Here is a 22407-nt window from a genome sequence, read left to right on the forward strand (position 1 = left end):
TAAATTCCCATTCTAGTCATCTCAGCTAAACCAAAATGTATTTATTTTGCTTTACCTGTTTTTCATTATGTATATTATATACATAGAAAACATATAATTCATATAAAAATATATATACATATATATGTGTAACATTCTTTGGACAACGTTACAAGGGATTAAATGAAAATATCCTGTCTTTAGCATTAAGAAGTACCAATTATTTCATTAGGGTCTGTAAATAGTGACTATCTAATTTTACAATTTTTTCCCAATATGTTAGTTGAAATCCTTCTATATAAAACAAGTTTCCCTCATTAACTGGGACCACGTATTATCCAGAAATACAACCCATATAGGAAAGAAGGGATAAATGCTTACTTATTTCTTTTTATTTGCCAATTTTCAGAATAAAGAGTTAATACTAACAGTATCCAATTAGTGGTGGTGGTTGTTTTTGGGTTTTTTCCCCTCCCGTCTCTTCTCTCTGCCTCTTTTCTCTTTCTCTTCATTTGAGCATCACTAGACTCTTGCCTGGAAAATCCCATCGACGGAGAAGCCTGGTAGGCTGTAGTCCATGGGGTCGCTAAGAGTCAGACACGACTGAGCGACTTCACTTTCACTTTTCCCTTTCACGCACTGGAGAAGGAAATGGCAACCCACTCCAATGTTCTTGCCTGGAGAATCCTAGGGACGGCGGAGCCTGGTGGGCTGCCATCTATGGGGTCGCACAGAGTTGGACACAACTGAAGCGACTTAGCAGCAGCAGCAGCAGACTCATTGTGTTTCAACAACTTCATTCCTTATTATTTTTGATGCTCACAGTGTCCCATTTCTTGCCAATGGGAGCCAAATCATGTTTATTCTTACGTCCTTTGACACAATACTTTATTTTTTTTTAATATCTTCTTTACTTTCTGGCATAATACCTTTTTATAAACTTACGTATCAAAGTGGAACCAGTCAGCTCTTTGAGAAGCCTTAGTTTCTTTAAGTGGAGAATGATACTTAGAAACCATAATTTGGACACTATGAATGTTCATTACTTTTGGGTTACCATTACTTTTAGGCCTGTTAAGTGAACAGGTCTAAGAAATACCCATCTAGTCTTCTGAAGAAAAATGTTCTCAGCAGGAAGTTATTAAAAAATAGCCAGACTATTGGCCTTCTCCAAGTATTTTCTTTTTTTTTTTAACTTTTTATTTCATATTGGAGTATAACTGATTAACAATGTTAGGATAGTTTCAGGTGGAGAGAAAAGGGACTCAGCTACACATATTCTAAGCATTTTCCAGAGAAGGGAATTATATAATTTAGGTATAAGCCTATCAATATTCAGAATAAAGTAATGGCATTAATGAGTGGTTCACCTTTGTTTATGTGAGTGATTTGATATGGAATAAAGTAATTCCTTCTAAAGTTCTAGCTACATTAACATTTCAACTACAACAGCTGAGGACTAAGCTTAATAAAGAGCATAGTTCTGACTCCTCTATTCGCATTTGAAATTAGACTTGTCATTTGCAGGAACAAAAAAGATGCTCATAAATGGACCCTTTTTACATTCAAATACGTCCTAGAGATTAAGCCTGACATGTTTAAGTATAAGCAGCAATTTTTTAAATTATTATAATTAAATAGTAATTAATTTTATTACAATAATTGTAAAGGGTTTATGTTTGCATTACCATACATATCACTAATTGATCATAAAACTTGGAACAAATTTTCCACTTAAATTTGTGTATTGAGTACATACACATACTTCCCTCTCCTTTCAGGTTCCATCTGAAATAACTGAAACACTGTTTTTCAAATGAATAATGGCATGATTACACTATGAGACAAAATATGGATCAAGACAAGGAGTAGAAAATGGAATGAAGAAAGCAAATGGAGTCCAAGCCTGTTGGAGAACTCAGAGTAAGAAAAATCATAGTACAAAATCCTAGAGGCAAAAATATCCTTCCTAAAGGAGCCCTGGAGAAGTTTCAAGACACAAACAATGCAAAGATTGGGCCATACTGAAATGGAACACATGAATATGTGTTTTACATTAGCTTTCATGCACCTTCCATGAGGTTGTCTCTAATCTTCACAAATCTAAAGTTATATTGTACTTATTCCTACAAAACCTCAAGTGAACACACATCTCAGTCCTACTTCCAATATTCTTCACAGTTAAGATGCAGGAAGATAGGAAGTTAGGTCTAAATCTAATGATAACTAATAGTTACCCAGATTTTCCATCTGGGCCTAACTCATGCCTTAGAGTGATATCAGATGACACATAGCAGGAGAGCTTAAGCAGTCATATAAAATCCACATGCTGAGATTTGGGGATTAGTTCCAGGTACTAACAACCTTGTGAAGCTTCAATCACTACTGTACTGCCTTGTTTTATACAAATTGTAGCATTTGCTTAATCCAAATATTAAAGGCTATGTGATTCATTTCTTGTCCTAGTCTTAGGAGGTGGGGGAATTACAACTTCAGGGTCATGAGGAGTGCCTACAAACCACAGATTTCCCAGGAAAATTTTGACATGGTCTTGAAAATGCTTCTGAAAATCTCAACATGTATTGACTTTATCTGGGATAATGAAGCCCCTTTCCTTCTCATCTACTGCCATATCTGCATACCCCTTTCCCTACAATGAGTGAACTTGTAATACCTGTTCCAAATAAAAGTCCTCTCATTTGAATCAAACATATAAAATCTGAATAAAATATAGTGGCTTTTAAAATCTACATCTAACCTTACATGAAGAAGAAAATATTCAGATACCAGGAAGAAAGAATGGGCTGAAAACATCATAAGCACTCGAGCTGTCATGTGAATAGCATGGTGGAGACAAAACCATGTGTTTCAAATTTGGGACTTAATGGCTGGGTAGAGACAGAAAATAAGGTTGTATGCATTGTGTGCTAGAAAGTTATTTCAGTTAATTTGGAATCCTCACAGGGCTCATCCTCCATGAAAGCTAGCTTAGTAAAAAATTTTGCCATCTTACCTGAGGAAATAACAATGAAATTTATCTCCACCTGAGATTTGGGTAGGAAAAACAGTTGTGCTTTTACAGAAAGACTAAATCCCCAAAAATAATGTAGTGCAAAATTGTTTTGGACAGACAAGCTCCAGTCTAGGTGACAAATGCCTCCACAAAAGATGAACTCACAATCAAATTTACAAAGTATACCATGAAAAAAACCTGCCTGACAGGAGAATCAAGAAAGCCCATAAAAAAGAAAACTTAGACTCTCTAGAACTTCTAATAGATCCTGATAGAGACTGGGACATGGGTATATATAAAAATATTAAAACCACAAAAAATAATAAAAAATGATAGGAAAAGCGTAACTCACTAGGAAAAGTGAACAGGCAGATTGACCGCAAATTAAATAGAACTTTTTGAAATTAAAAAAAAAAAAAAAAAATAGTCACCCAAATCTAAAACTCCAAAGAGCAAGCTAAAGCAGATTGGAAATAGATGAAGGCAGTTAGTGAACCGACATATATATCTGAAGAACTTATCCAGAGTGCAGTACAGAGAGACAAAAATACGGAAAATGTTATAAGTGGTTAAGATAAATGACATATAGAGGTAGAAGTTCTAACATACATCAAATTAGAGTTCCCAAGAGAAGACAAAATGGGTAGAAGACACACTGGAAATAATGACAGAGAATGTACCATAAGCAATGGAGGTCAGATTCACGGAGGTTACCAAAACTCAAACAGAACAAATTATAGTCAATCTGCATCTAGATATATCATAGTAAAACTGTGGAACAGCCAAAACAAAAACAAAAGAGAGCAAGAAAACATCTGAAAAGCATATAGTTTACCTTCAGAGGAGGAACAGGTGGACAGCTGACTACTGTTCAGAATCAAAGAAAGTGAAAAACCCTCAGAATGAAATCTTCAATGTATTAAGAGAAAATAACTGAAAATATAGACTTCTACAAATAGTGGGATAATCACTGATGAAGATTTTAATTCATTTCTCTGTTATTGATAAGTGAAATAGAAAGTAATTAAGATAATGAAGATATGAAAAGCACAAAACTAAAATTTATCTAATGAAAATATTATGTTTTACCACATGAAATAGTATTAGATGAGTTAAAAATTACCTGAGATGCGTAAAAATTGATACATAGTTTATTTCCTACTGTCTTGTTAGACTTTATTTTATTTAATTTTGTTTAATTCTCTTTGATAATTGGCTGTTTTTGCTATTGGTTATTTTTCCTCCTATGTAAACATTGGGAAAGACTCTGATGCTGGGAAAGATTGAAGGCAGGAGGAGGAGAGGAAGACAGAGGATGAGATGGTTGAGTGGCCTCACCGACTCAATGGACATGAGTTTGAGCAAGCTCCAGGAGATGGTGAAGACAGGGAAGTCTGACGCACTCCAGTCTATGGGGTCACAAAGAGTTGGACACAACTGAAACATTATGATATTGTCAAAATAATTCTAAATATTTTTTTTAATATATAATTTAAAACAGACACAGTACCATTGAAATAGGTTGCAACAACAATTTTGCCCTTGGAGATGGCTCTGTTAGAGAGCTATTTGCTGGTGGTTTAGAAATCTTATTTCAGGGATCTGAGTCTCAAAGGCCTTTGGAATAACCAGCTCTAGTTTGAAAGGTCAATTCCAAGCCAGGGCAGAAGCTAATTCACAAATCATAATTTGAGATCTATAATAGCTTCTCAACACTTGACTGCTACAGGAAAGGTAAAAAAAAAAAAAAAAAAAAAAAAAAAAATTAGAAAAGTGACTACACCAACTGAGGAATAATAAACCAAGACATTTGGAGGTACACCTACCACTGTCTATCACAGAGCCATTTTTAGAGTGAGTCATTAGCTGTATGATGATTGCAAATGACCTGAACAATGGTTGGATGTCAGTGAAGCTTCCAAACAAGGATCAAATCCATAACTATATTACAAAATACTGCATGTTGTGCTGGAAAGTCATAATTTATTATTCTTTTTAAAACTTGAATTAGGCAGTAGCAGCAGCAACATATAATCAAAAACTAGAAATTATAAACAAAAATATGATCTCAAAGCAACCAACATTGGTTACCAGACACATTCCCAAACTTTGCACAATGACATTCCACCACACTCATCACTAACTGCCACAGCAAAAGTAACTGACTTGGGCTATGACAGCTGGGTGTACCCAACATTCTCACTAGACTGCTGTCCAATGTGCTACCACCTTTACCAGGATTTGGAGTTCTTCCCAATAAACAAAACTTTCCCACTGGATAAGCAGTCACTAGAGGGTTTTAGTAAGTTATACAGCCTAAAAGTGCCAAATTCTATAAAAACATGGAATGTTCATTTAATATTTCACTCAGAGAAAAACTTCAATGCTGATGGTATATATTTTAAATAAAGCATATCTTTTTAAAATGCAGAATTTTCATTTGGACCTCCAAAAACAGCACTTTCCTGTAGTACAACTTAAATATATAGAACACCGCACCAACCAACTACAGACTAGAATGCACATTCTTTTCAAGGAATATTTTTAAAGATGGGACATATATTGGGTGATGAATGATAAAGCAAATCTCAGCAAATTTCAAAGGACTGAAATGATAAACTATATTATACCACTACAGCAAACACTGATATGTTCTCTGACTATATGCAGTTTACCTAGAAATCAATAATGTAAAAATAACTACTGAAACCCCTATCAGTTCAGAATTTAGAAAACATTTGTAAATAAGAAAACTAATAAGTAAAGGAAAAAATCATAGTAGAAATTAGAAAATGTTTACAACTGAATAACAATGAAAACACTAAAAAAACTAACTTTCAAGCTTACAGAATGCAGGTAAAACTGTATATAGCAAAAAAGACATCACTTTATTTTATTTTTATTTTTTGAAATGCTAGTAGTTTTATTTTATTTTATAATTAGTTTATTTTCTGTTTTTTAACTTTACAATATTGTATTTGTTTTGCCATACATTGACATGAATCCACCATGGGTGTACGTGTTTTCCCCTTCCAGAACCCCCCTTCCACCTCCCTCCCCATCTCATCCCTCCAGGTCATCCCAGTGCACCAGCCCCGAGCACCCTGTATCATGCGTTGAACATGGACCGGCGATTCGTTTCACATATGATAATTTACATGCTTCAGTGCCATTCTCCCATATCCTCCAGCCCTTGCCCTCTCCCATAGAGTCCATAATACTGTTCTATTTATCTATGTCTCTTTTGATAAGACATCACTTTAAATGTTCACCTTAGAAAGGAAGGAAGGCTAAATATCAGTGCAATAGGAATCCATCTTAAGAAAACAGAAATGGAAAAACAAAATATATCCAAAAGGCTTGGAAGATTTTTTGATCCAACTACCATTATATAGGAATACAGGAGTTAGAGGAACATGTTAACCAGTGTCATGGACAGGCAATCAGCAAAATTTAGACTGCATTCATATATATATATACACATATGGCTGAGTTCCTTCACTGTTCACCTGAAACTACCACAAAATTGTTAACTGGCTATACCTCAATACAAAATAAAAAGTCTAAAGTTACAAAAAAAAAAAAAAAAAAGGAAACTCTACATGACAAATGACCTGGTTTTTCTTCAACAAACTGCTCGAGGAGGGGAAAGAGGAAGGAAGGATGCAGAGGAAACATATAAAATATAAGAGACTTGGGGTCTGGGTCATTAAAAAATTAATTTTTGAAAAAAGAACAAAAATGACTTTTATAATGCAATTTGAGAACTCTGAACCTTGACTGGATATTTAATTAAGAAAATATTAAATTTTTGGATGTGATAGTGGTATCATTGTGTCACGTCAACTATTTTCTTATGTTTTAAGTGAAAAAATGAAAGTAGAAGAAAACATATATATTATGCTACCATTTACCTAAGAAGGGAAATATAATACATAAGTGAACATATAAATATGTATATATATATATAACAACAGAATAAGTAAAAAACAAATAAGTAAATAATGGTAGGTAATGGCTACCTACAGGGAATGGGGAGTAAAGTAGATAGTAAAAGAAGTTGTGAATGTTAACTGTGAATATACTCTGTATTGTGGATTTGACTTTGGAATCTGGTAAAAGTACAAAACATTAAATTCAAAATGCAATCCTTAAACACTGAAATTAAAATGAAATAGTGTCACCTAACAGTATAACCTCTTCTCAAAGAAAAAATATTGTTAAACGTTTTCGAAATATAGTAAGTTGACAATAAACCATACTGCCCTAAAATCTAAATATTCTAAAAAATGTCAAACTGTTTTAAATAATTTTATCATTGGTGGCAGTGTTGGTATTTTTATTATGAAACTTTTCTATGCATATCGTGGGATAACAAAAATAAGTAACCATATTGGCACAGATTTTCAGCATGGAAGAAAGGATATGCAGATATAAGTTTGATGAAGATAAGCAAAAACAAGTAGCCCTGAATTTGGATTGGAAGTATCAGTATGAACTCATAATAATAATAATTTTTTTTTTTCACGCAAAATCAATGTTAAGGTGAGTAACTTGTGTATGGTATGAAGAACATACATTTTTTGAATGGGTATCATAATATTGAAAAGAAGCAGAAAAATGGCAGCTAAATTGCATAAAGTTCTATTTTTCTTTTTTTTTATTTATATATTTATTTTATTTTTATTTTATTATTATTATTTTTTTTTTAGTTGGGGGCTAATTACTTTAAAATATTGTAATAGTTTTTGCCATACATTGACATGAATCAGCCATGGGTTTACATGAGTTCCCCTTCCTGGACCCCCCACCCACCTCCCTCCCCATCCCATCCCTCTGGGTCATCCCATTGCCCTGGCCCTGAGCCCTTGTCTCATGCATCGAACATGGAATGGTGTTCTGTTTCACATATGATAATATACATGTTTCAATGCTATTCTTCCAGAACGTCCCACCCTCACCTTCTCCCTCAGAGTCCATAAAATTGTTCTATGCATCTGTGTCTCTTATTCTGTCTCGCATAAAGGGTTATCGTTACCATCTTTCAAATTCCGTATATATGCATTTTTAAAAATTGTTCTAACATAGTCTCTTGAAAACTCTTAAAAACCATGACCAACCTGTATCAACAGGCAGGTCTTAGATTGAGACTGTGGTCTCTAATTATTTACAACTAAGAGGAACCAGTGCTCCTTGGAAAAATAATTGATTCCCAGTCTGAGTCAGACTGCACAAGATGAACATGGATTACTGTGTCATGCCAGTAGCCAGGGTGTCAGTCATGACATAGTCTATATTGTAAGGACACAAGAATCAATTTAAAGAGTTTCCCACTGGACACAAATGGGACAATGTGAGCAGCAGCAGTAATAATAACTTCAACACATCAAAATACATCAACATATTTAAATCTAGAGTTCATAATAATACTATTGATGACACTGGTCATCATTAGAGTACCCTAGAAAAGCAACTTATTATTTTAAAAACTGGTAAATAAAGGGAAAGTATCATGTCCTTTATTTCTTATATAAACCCTCCTTGTAACCAGATATTTGCTGATAAAAAGTTACCTTGCTTTAAGAAATGCTCTGGCTAATAAATAGAAGGTAAATGATAGAATATTGCTATTGTGTAACCACTAATGAATCAATGAATCAAAAAAATAACATCAATAGCTGTAACATCACAACAAAGAAAATTCAGACATTGCATGTATTCTGATGTAAATGTACTTAACCTCTTGGAGCATTTTAGAAAAAAGAAATCAAGTCATTATCTAATGAAGCCTATAGATCTAACTATTATTTTACATGAAATACAGGAACAGAATACATTAAATGACAACAGGAGAATGCAAAGAACAAAATTCGAATTGTGGGTACATCTAAAAGCAAATAATTTAGCTTCTTTAATCAATGAACTCACACATAAAATAATACAAAGCAAAAATTAAGAAGTAAAAGAAAGATAAGTTCACTGTAGATTAAAAAGACACTTAAGATAGTATCAATGAATGAAATATATTACTATGAATTTGAACCTTGATTCAAAGAAATGATAAAGTAAAAAGAGACAATTAGGAAAATAACACTGACTAGATACTTGATCATATTAAGGACTGCTAATAAGTTTTAGACATGAAAATGTTTTTCTGTCTCTATTTTGCAATGACGTTCTTAGACCTTACAGGTAAATTCAGATAGCTGCAAATGTAAAAATAAAAACAGACTTTTTTTTAAATAAATATTTTCTTTAAATAGTGTGTGGGAGGCAGTGGGAAGGATGCAGAGGAAATAAGATATCAAGAATTGACAGTTGCTCAAGCTGGATGATGGCTACATTAAGGTTCATTGTACTATTTCCTGTGTGTATATATATTTGAAATTTTCCAAAATAAGATGAAAAAAAACCTTTTTTTGGAGGTGTAAATAAAACACCTTTAAAAAAAACACCTTTCCATATCATTTAGAGATACATATTAAACTGTTAAGGGGGAAATGGCATGCTCTCGGGATTATGCTGTAAAAATAATCTAAAGGGCAGGGGAAAAGTGGATGGGGTATAGATGAAACAAGGTTGATCATATATGAATAACTGTTGAAGTTAAATGATGGGTACCTGCCAGTTCTTTTTACTATTCTATCTAGTTCACACATGCTTGAAATTTTCCACAATAAAAAGCTTTGCTTTTTTTTTTTTTTTTTAAGAAAAGTATAAAGCAGAACATTTTTTAAAAAGCATTAATAAACAGAACTTGAAAATAAACATGTAGTGGAATGAAGAGACAAAAAACTCAATTTTTTAAATTTCTGAAATAATGAGCAAAACCGACAGATCAAGAACAAAATTGAAAATATTAAAATATTCGTAATAAAAATGAAGACTGCTTACAGATGTTAGAGATATGAAAAAGAATAACAAAGGGCAATAATGCATAACTTTGCCAACAAAGGTCCATATAGTCAAAGCTATGGTTTTCCCAGTTGTCATGTACGGATGTGAGAGCTGCACCATAAAGAAGGCTGAGTGCCGAAGAATTGATGCTTTCAAACTGTGGTGCTGGAGAAGACTCTTGAGAGTCCTTTGGACTGTAAGGAGATCAAACCAGTCAATCCTAAAGGATATCAACCCTGAATATTCATTGGAAGGACTGATGCTAAAGCTGAAGCTCCAATACCTCCAATACTCTATCTGATGTGAAGAGCTGATTCATTGGAAAAGATCCTCATGCTGGGAAAGACTGAAAGCAGCAGAAGGGGATGAAGAGGATTAGATGGTTGAATGGCATCATTGACTCAGTGGACATGAATTTGAGCAAACTCTGGGAAACAGTGAAGGACAGGAGCCTGGTGTGCTGCAGTCCATGGGGTTGCAGAGTTGGACACAACTTAGTAACTGAACAACTACAATGCATAACTTTATATTAATAAATTTGAAAATACAGATAAAATTGAAAAATTCCTAGAAAAATACAACTACTAAAAGTGGCCTGAAAATAAAAATAAAATAAAAATAAAACCTAAATATCCCCATAAACATTAAAAAAAAAAAAAAAAACTGAATCAGTAATCAAAAACCATCCCACAAGTAAAACTTAGTATGTCAATGGTTTTGCTGATAAGTTTTACCAAGTAATTAGGGAACAAATAATTTTAATATAAAAACTATTCTAAAATACAGCAGAAAGGGGAACAGTTCCCAATTAATTTGATGAGGCTAGCAAAATGGGATGTCAAACCCTGACAAGGACATTATGAGAAAGGAAAATTACATCACTCAAAAAAATAGATGCAAAATTCAACTAAAGTATTATCAAACCAAACCCAGCAATATATAAAAATGATAATATGTCATGCCCAAGTAGGATTTATCCCTGAAATGAAAAGTTTATTTAACATTAGAAAATTAATGACTATAAGTCACTACATTAACAGATTAAAGAGAAAAATGATATGATTTACTCAATAGATGTAAAAAAGAATTTTATGAAATTCAACAGCTATTCAATATAAAAACTTTTAGCAAAATAGGAACAGAATTAAATACCCTTTCTCTGATAAAGGGTATTTACCTCTGGCAAACATCTTATTAATGGTGAAATACTGAAAGCCTTCCATTTGAAACTGGGAATAAGAAAAGATGTCCATTCTCACTACTCCTATTCAATATTGTACTAGAGGTTCCAGCTAGTGCAGGAGGAGAAATAAAAGGTATGATTGGAGAAGCCACCACAAAATTAATCAAATAGATATGATTGTGAAGGTTAAAAAGTGAAAAAGAAATCTAAACAGAAGAGTTTAGCAGTGTTATTCTGAATCAATGTACTATAAACAATTATATTTTTATATAATTCAATGAAAAATTATTCAATTACATTTTTACAAAGATACTATTTATAATAGCATAAAAATACAATGTGCCTAATATTACAGCTAAGCATTTACTGGAATAATTTGAAAAGATCTAAACAAATAAAGAACCATGTCACATTCATAGATGGGAAGGCTCAATAGTGAAAAAAATATCAATTTCCTCCCAGTGGATCTATAGATTCCAGGAGATATCCCAACAAAAACAACTGAGTGAAAAGTCCCAACAAAAACAACTGAATCAGTAATCAAAAATCCTTCCATAAAGAAAACCAAGTGCTTCCCACAAAAGAAAACCAACAGGGGTTTTATTAGTGGAAATTTATAGCTGAAAATGATTCCCCAGCAGGAGAAAAATTAGGCAGATCCCTATGTCATACCATATTCTAAAGGACTTCCAGGGGGTATTAAGAAGTGCAGAGTGAAAGGTAAAAGTATAAGCTAAAAGAAGAGAAAAAAAAAAGTTAAAAATTGTCATGATGCAGGAGGGAGGGAGGGGAAAGAAATTATAAAGCACAAGCATTAATGGGTTTGACAATGTCAGAATTATGGATTTCTGATAAATAAAAGCTATTTGCAATGTCTAAAACCAATACAGGTTTAACATGAAAAATAAGCAATGAACAAATGAACAGTGAGAAAATGATAGGAAACCTGTAAGAAAAAAAAAAAAAAAAACATGAAGGCTATGACTAGGCAACACAAGGAGGAATAAAGTCTGAATGTTTATAAAAGTATGAATATCTTGTTAGTAACAGGTAAATGTATTTGAAAATAACAGTGAGACATCCCATTATACCAGTAAGATTGACAAACATTAGAAAACGGAATAATACCAAGCTTTAGCAAAGATGGGAACTTTCCACACACTGGTGTTGGGAACATAAAATGACTGAGTCCTTCTGAAGAGCTTCCTAGGAGTTCTTACTGGCACTTAGTATCCTTATACCTTAAGTATAACTCAGCAATTCCATTTCTTGTCAATACCGCAGAGAAGATCTTGCACAGGTCTCCAAGGGAACATGTGTGAGGATGTTTGTCTTAGGGTTGCTTATACAAGCAAGAGATTTCCTCAGGATGCTTTCATTGCAAGTAATGGAGCTCATTATCTCCCCTTTCCCACACATAAATAACTTCTCCATCAGTGTCCCTTTCTGTCAATAATATCACCATCATCCCTGTTACCCAAGCTCTACACTGCTTGCCTATTAATCATCTATCATTTACGCCACCACTTTCCTCTTCGAGGTCAGCACATCCCACGGGCCAGACGATGGCCTCCAATGGGCCCCAAGGACTACTTGGCTGCTCAATCCAATAGACACTGTTTAGTTCTTATCTTATTCGACCTCTCAGCTGCATTCAAAAGAACCAAGAATTCCCTTCTTAAAATGTTATCCTTTCTTGGGTCCTATGACCCATTCTTTTCTGGTTTTCATCCCACTCTGTTGGCCACATCCTTTGGTCCCCTTTGTCTGTCCATTTCTTCATTGTTCATGCTCACATGGTTTGGGCTAGGCCCTCTACTATTTCAACTCTACTCACACAAAGTTAAAAGTGAAAGTGAAAGTCACTCAGTCATGTCTGACTCTTTGTGATCCCATGGGCTCTAGCCTGCCAGACTCCTCTGTCCTCGGGATTCTCCAGGCAAGAATACTGGAGTGGGTAGCCGTTCCCTTCTCCAGGGGATCTTCTAAATCCAGGGATCAAACCCAGGTCTCCTGCATTGCAGGCATATTCTTCACCATCTGAGACACCAGGGAAGCCCAAGAATACTGGAGTAGGTAGATCTTCCCAATCCAGGAATCAAACCAGGGTCTGCTGCATTGCAGGCAGATTCTTTACAAGCTGAGCTACCAGGGAATTTACACTTAATTGCCAGTTAATATGTTGATGACTTTGATATCGTTATCTGAGCCCAGATATTCTGTTAACACAAATTCATATCTTTTTACTGGATGTTTCCACCTAAATATCTAAGAGCCTCAAATTCTCTAGCTGAACTCACCATCTCTCTCCCCCACACATACCCTTTCAGTTCAGTTCAGTCACTCAGTCATGTCTGACTCTTTGTGACCCCATGGACTGCAGCACACCAGACCTCACTGTCCATCACCAACTCCCAGAGTTTACTCAAACTCATATCCATTGAGTTGGTGATGCCATCCATCCATCTCATCCTCTGTTGTCCTCTTCTCTCACCTTCAATCTTTCCCAGCATCAGGGTCTTTTCCAGTGAGTCAGTTCTTCACATCAAGTGGCCAAAGTATTGGAGTTTCAGCTTCAGCATCAGTCTTTCCAATGAATATTCAGGACTGATTTCCTTTAGGACGGACTGGTTGGATCTCCTTGCAGTCCAAGGGACTCTTCTCCAACACCACAGTTCAAAAGCATCAATTCTTCAGCGCTCAGCTTTCTTTATAGTCCAACTCTCACATCCATATATGACTAATGGAAAAACCATAGCTTTGACTAGATGGACCTTTGTTGGCAAAGTAATGTCTCTGCTGTTTAATATGCTGTCTAGGTTGGTCATAACTTTGCTTCCAAAGAGCAAGTGTCTTTTAATTTCAAGGCTGCAGTCACCATCTGCAGTGATTTTGGAGCCCTAAAAAATAAAGTCTCTCACTGTTTCCATTGTTTCCCCATCTATTTGCCATGAACTGATGGGACCAGATGTCATGATCTTAGTTTTCTGAATGTTAAGCCAACTTTTTCACTTTCCTCTTTCACTTTCATCAAGAGGCTCTTTAGTTCTTCATTTTCTGCCATAAGGGTGGTGTCATCTGCATATCTGAGGTTACTGATATTTCTCTCGGCAATCTTGATTCCAGCTTGTGCTTCATCCAGCCCAGGACTTCTCATAATGTACTCTGCATATAAGTTAAATAAGCAGGGTAACAATATACAGCCATGACGTACTCCTTTCCGGATTTGGAACCAGTCTGTTGTTCCATGTTCATTTCTAACTGTTGCTTCTTGACCTGCACACAGATTTCTCAGGAGGCAGGTCAGGTGGTCTGGTATTTCCATCTCCTTCAGAATTTTCCACAGTTTGTTGTGATCCACACAGTCAAAGGCTTTGGCATAGTCAGTAAAGTAGGAGTGCATACCCCTTCAGTTGGCCTCTAACTTGCTGAATCATTCACTAGGTTGTCTATGCCTGAGGGTCATCTGTGGCTTCCTCCTCTTCCTAGACTCTACATTCTATCACTCTGGAGTCCAGTAGATTCTCCCTCCTAAATAGCTCTCCAGTCAGTGTTCTCTCTGTCTCTACTGCTACTGCCCTGAACCCGGCCATCATTTTCTCTCCCACTGACCACCACTTTCTAATCTCTTCCCCACAAAACAACCCTTGCAAGCCTTTCTAAAATGCAGCTCTGGCTATGTCTTTGCCTTCAGGGTGGCCTATAAACTTGCTTCTGTCTCTCTCTCTAGCTTCATTTATGACCTCTTCCCCCACCTCTACCCACAGTGTGTTGACCATCCCCACACCAAACTTCCTCCTGTGGGGGACTTCTTGTAGCTGCCCCTAATGGCTTCAGTGTCTATCCTTCAAACATGTTGCCCACACTCTGAGTGCCCACTTTGCCACCTGTCCTCTCATCTCAGCTGTAACAACAATTCCTTTTAAAAGCTTTCCATGGTAGAATAAGTGTTTCTGCCCTATGCATTCATGGCACCCATTGTGGCATGCTACATTCTAATAATACCCAGTATCTAAGTTCTCTGTCTTCTTTATCAGACAGAAAGCTTCTGGTGGGTAGGAAAGACAACTGCAACTCTCTATAACATTCTCAGATCTATTATACTTCTCAGAGTCCAGTATTCAATAAATATGTGTTGCACAAAAGAAGAAATGAATAAATGCATCCTGTGTACTTCTGCCATATTTACTTAAAACACAAAGCTCAATCTATCACTTCCCTTTAAAACAATCAGTGACTCTCCATTGCACGATGAACAAAGTTCACACACATTAAGCAGGCATTCATGATCGCTGTCATCTTATCCAGTGTACTTTTCTGGATACCGCTGATTATCATTGTGCTCTATTTTCCAGCCAACCTGAATAACTCATATGTGTACATGCTCCTCTGATTCTCTCCTTCCTACCTTAGCTCATATTGTTTCCCGAACTCTCTCCATGTATTTTCTCTACATGTCTCAGTCCTACTTACCAGTCAAAATCCAACAACCATATCACTTCTTCCATGAAGCCTTTCCTCATCGTGCCCTCTGGAAACTGTCTCCCCTTCCTATAGCTTTCCACAGCATTTTGTCTGTCTATTTCTTATGAGCTTTACCCCTTTGTATTTGTAGAATATGATTTCGTATTTCTCTTTTCCCACTCTGCATGGCAAGCAACTTGAGAGCAGTAAATGTATCTTTTTGAAAATCTATGTGTTGTGGGTTGCATAGTATTCTCCCAAAATTCATGTCCACCCAGAACTTCAGAATATAAACTCTTCTGGAAATAGGGTCTTTGAAGATGTAATTATCTAAGTTAAGATGAGGGCATATTGGCTAAGGGTGGGCGCTAGATCCAACGTCTGGTGTCCTGACAGAAAGGCCATGTGAAGACGAAGGCAGAGGTTAGAATGATGTTTCTATAAGGTAAAGATTGCCAGCAACCACCAGGAACTAGAAAATAGACATGGAACAGATTTTCCCCTAGGGCTTTCAGACAGAGCATGGTCCCGATTGCTAACCTTGATTTCAGACTTCCAGCCTCCAGAAATGTAAGAGAATAAAGCTGTATTATTTTAAGTCACCTAGTTTAAGGTAATTTGTTACAATGATTCTAGGAAATGAATACAATGTGTAAGTTAGAGTTTAGTAGAACTCTTGAGTGGTTAAGTTCACTATCTGTTACATGAATAAATGGCTGTTAAGACCTGCATGGTATGACTCTGGGATATATTATCACTGTTACTGTAGGCATTTGGCATGGTCACAGATGCCAAACTTCTCTTCATGAGAGTGTGCAAAAAGGATGAATTATTTCAAAGGTTTCTTAAATATGAGAGAGAGGATCAGGCTGAAAGGTTGCTTGGGTACCCCTGGCTCAGAAATGGATGTCAGGGTATATGGGGAAAGACAGGTTGCTAAGAGAGATGCAAGTGTTCTCTGTAGGAACAAGTTACAGGGCACTTCAGGAAGCTAAAGGATGTACATATACTTTTGCTTTCTCTGCAGTTTCCTCTGCATCAAAAGCCTTCCTCCGGACAAATTCTTCTGACCAAGATAGGTCAAGCCATATCACCTTTCATCCATGAATCACAGTTCATGTCTGTTCTTTGTCACTGGCCAAGAATAGGACTTAAACTCACAATGGGACACTAGAACACCTTTCTTGGTGATAGAGTTCTTAAAATACTGCTTTAAAGAGTGGGTTTCTCCGTACCTTCTTAGTTCTTACAGAGGAGGACACATTTGTTCTCTGTGGCCTTTAAAGTCTGATGTCATACATACCAATAATATCTTACCTTCTTGTTTTGGGCACTTGGAAGACTCTCAGCACATGTCAGCTATATCTCCATCAGCCATGTGGGTATCAGGCAGAGAAAAGTCACAGGTTGAATGTTGGCCACATTCTGGCTGTGAGAAGTCTGTTTCTTTTGTTCATATGGACTTCTTCTGGGATGCAGAATCACGTTACAGTCTATCTAAGAAAAGCTAATTTGAAGCCAAGACCAGCTACGTAATTGTCAGGGTCCAGTACAAAATGAAAACGTGGAGCCCTTTTTTCAAAAGCAATTAAAATCTCAAGGCAGTGACAGCAGAGCATTAACCCAGGACCAGGGCCCGTCTGAGGAATGGGCCCATGTAACTGCATAGGTCTCAAGCCCATGAGTCTGAACCTATCTGCCATGGAAAACCAGACATTACATTTCATAAACAAATCTAACAGCATCTGGATTGTCAACTGCTTTGGATTTTCTCCACGGCTGCTTTCTCCATTAGGACAAGTCATCAAAAAGGATGGCAGCCAATTGAGAACTATTATATAAATGATTTACGTACTAAATAATGAATCCAAGATTAAAATGTCATCAAAAAGAAGGAAACCCCAATCCACTGGTAAATATACCCCCCCCCCCCCCACAGACACACCTAGTATGATGAAACTTTCTTTTGGGACACTAAATAATGAAGCCTCTCTTCAGAAAACAGAATTTTTGTGAGTTTTTTGAGTTAGTTGAAGTCTGTTGGCTTCTCCTGTTTAGGAAGTTTTATGCTCATATTTTACTGCAAATTTTAGCTCTTCCGTCCTAGTTTTTTTTCACCCACCCCATCCCCAATGTTATTGGGGCAACTTTGGCAGGGCTGGAGGTGCTGGATAGCGGAGTCCATAAACGTATTCTGAGCACCTTATTTTTGCATGGAACGATCCCAATACTATGAAAGGGAATTCTGAGACCTTCTTTGTATGAGTATAGGATACCCTGCCAATGCATGCCAAGTGGAACACCCTCCAAAGCTGGATAAGACTGTATTAGCCATATACATCTATACATATATATATACATATATAATGTATACATAATCATATACATTAGACTAAAAGCCAGAAAGATCTGAAGTGGGCTACTTCTGAAGAAGCAACATCATCTCTTGGAAGAAATCTTGTGAGGCCTCAGAAGAGACAGAATCTGGAATGTGACCCAGAAGGCTGCTGACTTTTTCTTCCCTGATCCAATGTCCCTTTTTCATATTCCCATGGCTGCCATGTCCTCCAGCTTAGTGTATACACCGCAGCCTCTTTTCTGATAGCACTGTGGATCCTTGGTATCTGTACATTTAGCTTGTCCTTGTCAATACACACTTGGCCTCCCAGCCCCATTTTATCCCTTCGAGAGGAGGAGGCACATAACCAGAATCTGGTCATCATGGAGCACCAATGCTCTGAACCACTGGAACTCAGCCTAACTTCAGAAACAGCAAGCTGTATTTAACACATACAAAAAGTGCCCTGCCCAGTGTTGGTGGTCAATAGCTATTAGAGGAAAACCTCAACACAATGAGTAATAGACTTTTCTCCAGAAAATGTTTAGTATTTTACTAAAAATATGTATTCCCATCCTGGTTTTAAGTATTAGAAAAGTCAGTTCATTTCTTGACCCTTAAGCATATGCTAGCTAGTGACATTTAAAAAGTTTTCCTGCACACAAGGGTCATTTAACAATTGTTTGGCTCTCTGTTTTGGGATTTCCCTGTAGCTCAGGAGGTAAAGAATCTCTGTTTCAATTTATCATGTGTTTATTTCTACTTTCTTTTATTCAATTAGAATAAAATTCATCGAGGGCAGAGAACAGGTTTATGATTTTGTACGTCTCGCAAAGTGACCCAACTGAACAGACATTTTAACAGCTCCTTGCTTTGATTTCTGGTTCTGCAGCATTTTGCTGCTCTTTCTTTAATTCTGTCATTTTCACCACATTTACCTTGCCAGATATTCCTTGATATATAGAGCATTTGAAAACATATGCTTAATATTTCAAAAAGTGATGCTTTCTTAAAAATAATGTTAAGTGAATGGGGAGCAAGTTAATGAAACAGATGCTTAAAATAACATGCTATAACACAGAATTAAGACTACTGGAACAAACACGGATGGGTAGTAAAAGCTGGCCAGGAACAAAATAATCAGAGAGAGGGGAATGGGGTTAGGGGGCTGTGACTTCTTATTCTGTAATAAAGAAAAGAAAACCAGGAAAAAGTCATGTGGAGCAACTGTGGGAAAATGCTAACTTTTTAAAATCTGGGTGGTTGTTTTGATTATGTAAAATATTTTATTCTAAAACAGTGCTTTAATTGTTTCAATTTGGGAAGCCTCAGAAAGTCTGGTCACAGAGAGAAATCTACCTTTTGCAATGCTCAGTCTACATTTTGGTTATATATTTAAATGTGACAAAACCAGAAGCTTCTAATTTTAAATGAGATGTGAGGAGAACTAAGCCCTTTTTCCTGCAGTGGGGACTGATCTAACCTTCAATATATTCTACACCCAAAAAAATCTTTTAGAAGAATTATTTATATTTATTTTAATTTTTCATATAAAACCACAACCTTTATGAATTTCTAATTCTGAATGCTTCCACTTGATTCCCTTTACTCTCGTTGGCAAAATAATTTTAAAATATTATGATCTGAGGGCTTTAAGGTATCATGCAAGTCAATTAAAAAAGAGAGAGAGAGAGAAATGAATACCCTCCCCCCACCCAAATGGGCAAAAGCATGAACTGATGGATAACCCCCAAAGGTACTACAACTGGCTAGTAAGCCCATGAGAAAAACAGAATCAAAAAATCAAGATGTTCTTTAAACAATTAAGTTGGCAAAGACTGAAAAGAAATGAATTCTCACCATTTGAAAGTTGATGCAAATGTGCTCTCATAGAGAGCTGAAAAGAATATAAGTTGATACAGGCTTTCTAAAATCTAGAAAAGGGTTATGCCCCTTGAACTAGTAACCCATCTCCAGAAATTCTTCCTACAAATTCATTGCAACATTAATTACTATAACAAATTAATAAACTAAAGCAAGTTACATGGCTAATACAAGAAGAATGAATACAGAAATTATTATATAATTATGGTATGAACTATAACACCATTGACGTACCTGTTAAAAATGCTCAGGGGGAAAAAATCACATTGCATCATTAATTAAAATACATAGCAGAACAGAAATCAAATAAAGCAAAATTTCAACATTGTCTAAAATTATACCTATACACAGAAAATAAAAACTGAAACTAAATGCACTGAAACAGTACCTGTGGGTGGCTCTGAGTAGGAATGTAGATTTTTCAGATTTTTTTTTTTTCATATGTTCCAAGTTTTCCATTCTGGGTTACATCTTATAACTCAGGAAAGTAACACATCAAATAAATACTATTTTTAAAAGGAAAAAGAGAAGTCACTACTGCCCCCAAAACTTTTACCTAGGTCTAGATTTCAAATCTAATTCACTGGGAATACCAGTGAGATAGTCAGATATGCTTTAGTTTTTCAAGTTGCCTTGTTAAACTTTCCCATGATTACAAGTCTCTGTATTCTCTCGTCTTTTGCTAAGCAAGGCAGGAAATTTTTGACTCATGCCTACTACCATGCCAGTGTTGGCTTCCATATGGAGACAATTTCTAAAATCCATCCTAGGATAGACAGAGGCAGAATATCCGTTTCTCACCAAAGCATTTCATATTGCATTTTACATCCAATTCACTTAACGTGTTTATGGACCCACCCCTCTCATATACTACTGAGCCTGGAGTAACTGCTCTGCCCTCCTGTCTTAGCCCTACAAGGCCACATTCAGTTTTAATGGTTGTTCTGGTTATGCTCTAACTAAAATGATGACTTAGGCCTGAGAGTTTCATCTTCAGAATGGCGAATGTGGTCACTGAAACAGCCTAATCTTCAAGATGCTCTTAACATGGAACCCATGTTTCTCTAGCCAACAGTGTGTCCCTTCTATTGTCATTATTTTGAAAGAGTCATAGCTGCAAAAGAGCTAAAAGGAACTCAAGAACTAAAGGCACTCACTGAATTACCCCGTCATGGAGAGGGGTAGGGAATTAAACATGATACACATTTTCCCTCACATTAGGATGTCTTGATGCGAGAGAAAACTCTGTCACTGGGGTGCCAGGTTTGATTGAAACAAATTTTATGCTAGAAATCAGACACTAAAATTACAGCAGCTAGACCTTTTCTGGCTCTACTGCAACCCCATTTCCAACTTTAACCCCAAATCAAGGCAGATTCCAGGCATAATTGGCATACTTGGGTCTGTCTGAGTGAATTAAATGGTCAAATAGTATTAGCCAAATTTTTACACGCATGGAAATCCATACCTGGTGTGCCAAATACATAAAGAAAAAAAGAGTTGGTATTTGCTTTACAGAGTCAATAATCTAATTGGGGAGAGGCTGGTTTGGGTAGGATAGGAAGTAGGCTGGAGAGGATGGTATAGGGCTTAGCAAACATTTTCTTGAAGAGCCAGAGAGTAAATATTTTAAGACCAAGAGATAAAATATAGGCTATTAGGTTAAGTACTTATAAAACCATTTAAAATGTAATCATTTAAAAATTTAAAAATCATTCTTTCACCGGACCATAAAAGAAAAAAATAGGCTACAGGCTGGTCTTGGCCCTAGGGTCTCAATTTGTGGACCCCCAGAGAGGACAGTAGGTGGAATCCCTGGCTAAAAGCAAGGGAACCACAGTTTCAATTCTTTCCACATGACTTTAATGTGTATAGTTTTTTCTTCAACAAAATGGGGAAAGTACTAGGTATCCTTGATTACCTAACACGGTTGCTTTCGAAGATCCAATGAGGAAATAAATGTGAAAGAACTATGACTCAATTGAAAATTTCTAAATCAATACAAGATGTTATCATTGTGAACACTGCTCATAGGGGAACTTACAACCATGTTCTGTCAAAAAAAAATCCAACATTAGTCATCTCAACCAGGAATGACCACAGAGGATTAAAGTATATGCTGAATACTCAGACCTGAAAAAGGAGAGAAGGGTTTGTTTCATGAAGATGACACTGGGGAAACGGCACTGCAATCCCCACCTACACCGGGGGATAGAGAAGGGCGCAAAGTATGCAAGTTGGCTTTAAGCCTCAGGAAACTTTTTTGCCCATGAACCCTACATATCCCCCCATCTTCCTGTACCCTTTCTCTTCACGCTGGCTTCATGTTCTAACTGAATCTAAAGCAGAAGACTTCACAAAGCTATGCAACATGGCAATACAGTGTGTATAGGACTTCCTAAACTGTGCGTGGCCTAATAATACTTGTACATAGTAGGCACTAAATCCATGTGTGTAGAATTTAATTCAGCTGACTCTCTTTGCTTTGAAGGAATATTACAAAGACAGGCGGGGTGAGATCACTTATTTCTTCAGTTTCAGAGATTATTAAAAGGTGGAAAAAACAACAATAATAATACTGCTTTTCACTTTGATGAAACTGAAAAAATTTCTCCAAAGCTAAATATTTGTTAATGCTAATATTCCAAA

The 22407-nt window shown here is 36.2% G+C and overlaps 1 long non-coding RNA gene across 1 annotated transcript in view; it reads right to left on the reverse strand.

Annotated features, from left to right (window-relative positions):
* LOC145514583 (uncharacterized) overlaps nucleotides 1-22407 on the reverse strand; it is a 619877-nt gene that overhangs the window by 288973 nt on the left and 308497 nt on the right. The gene's annotated exons all lie outside the window — the stretch shown is intronic.

The sequence above is a fragment of the Giraffa tippelskirchi genome, chromosome 7 (assembly GCF_054371585.1).
Source record: "Giraffa tippelskirchi isolate mGirTip1 chromosome 7, T2T-mGirTip1v1.2.pri, whole genome shotgun sequence".
Taxonomy (NCBI): Eukaryota; Metazoa; Chordata; class Mammalia; order Artiodactyla; family Giraffidae; genus Giraffa; species Giraffa tippelskirchi.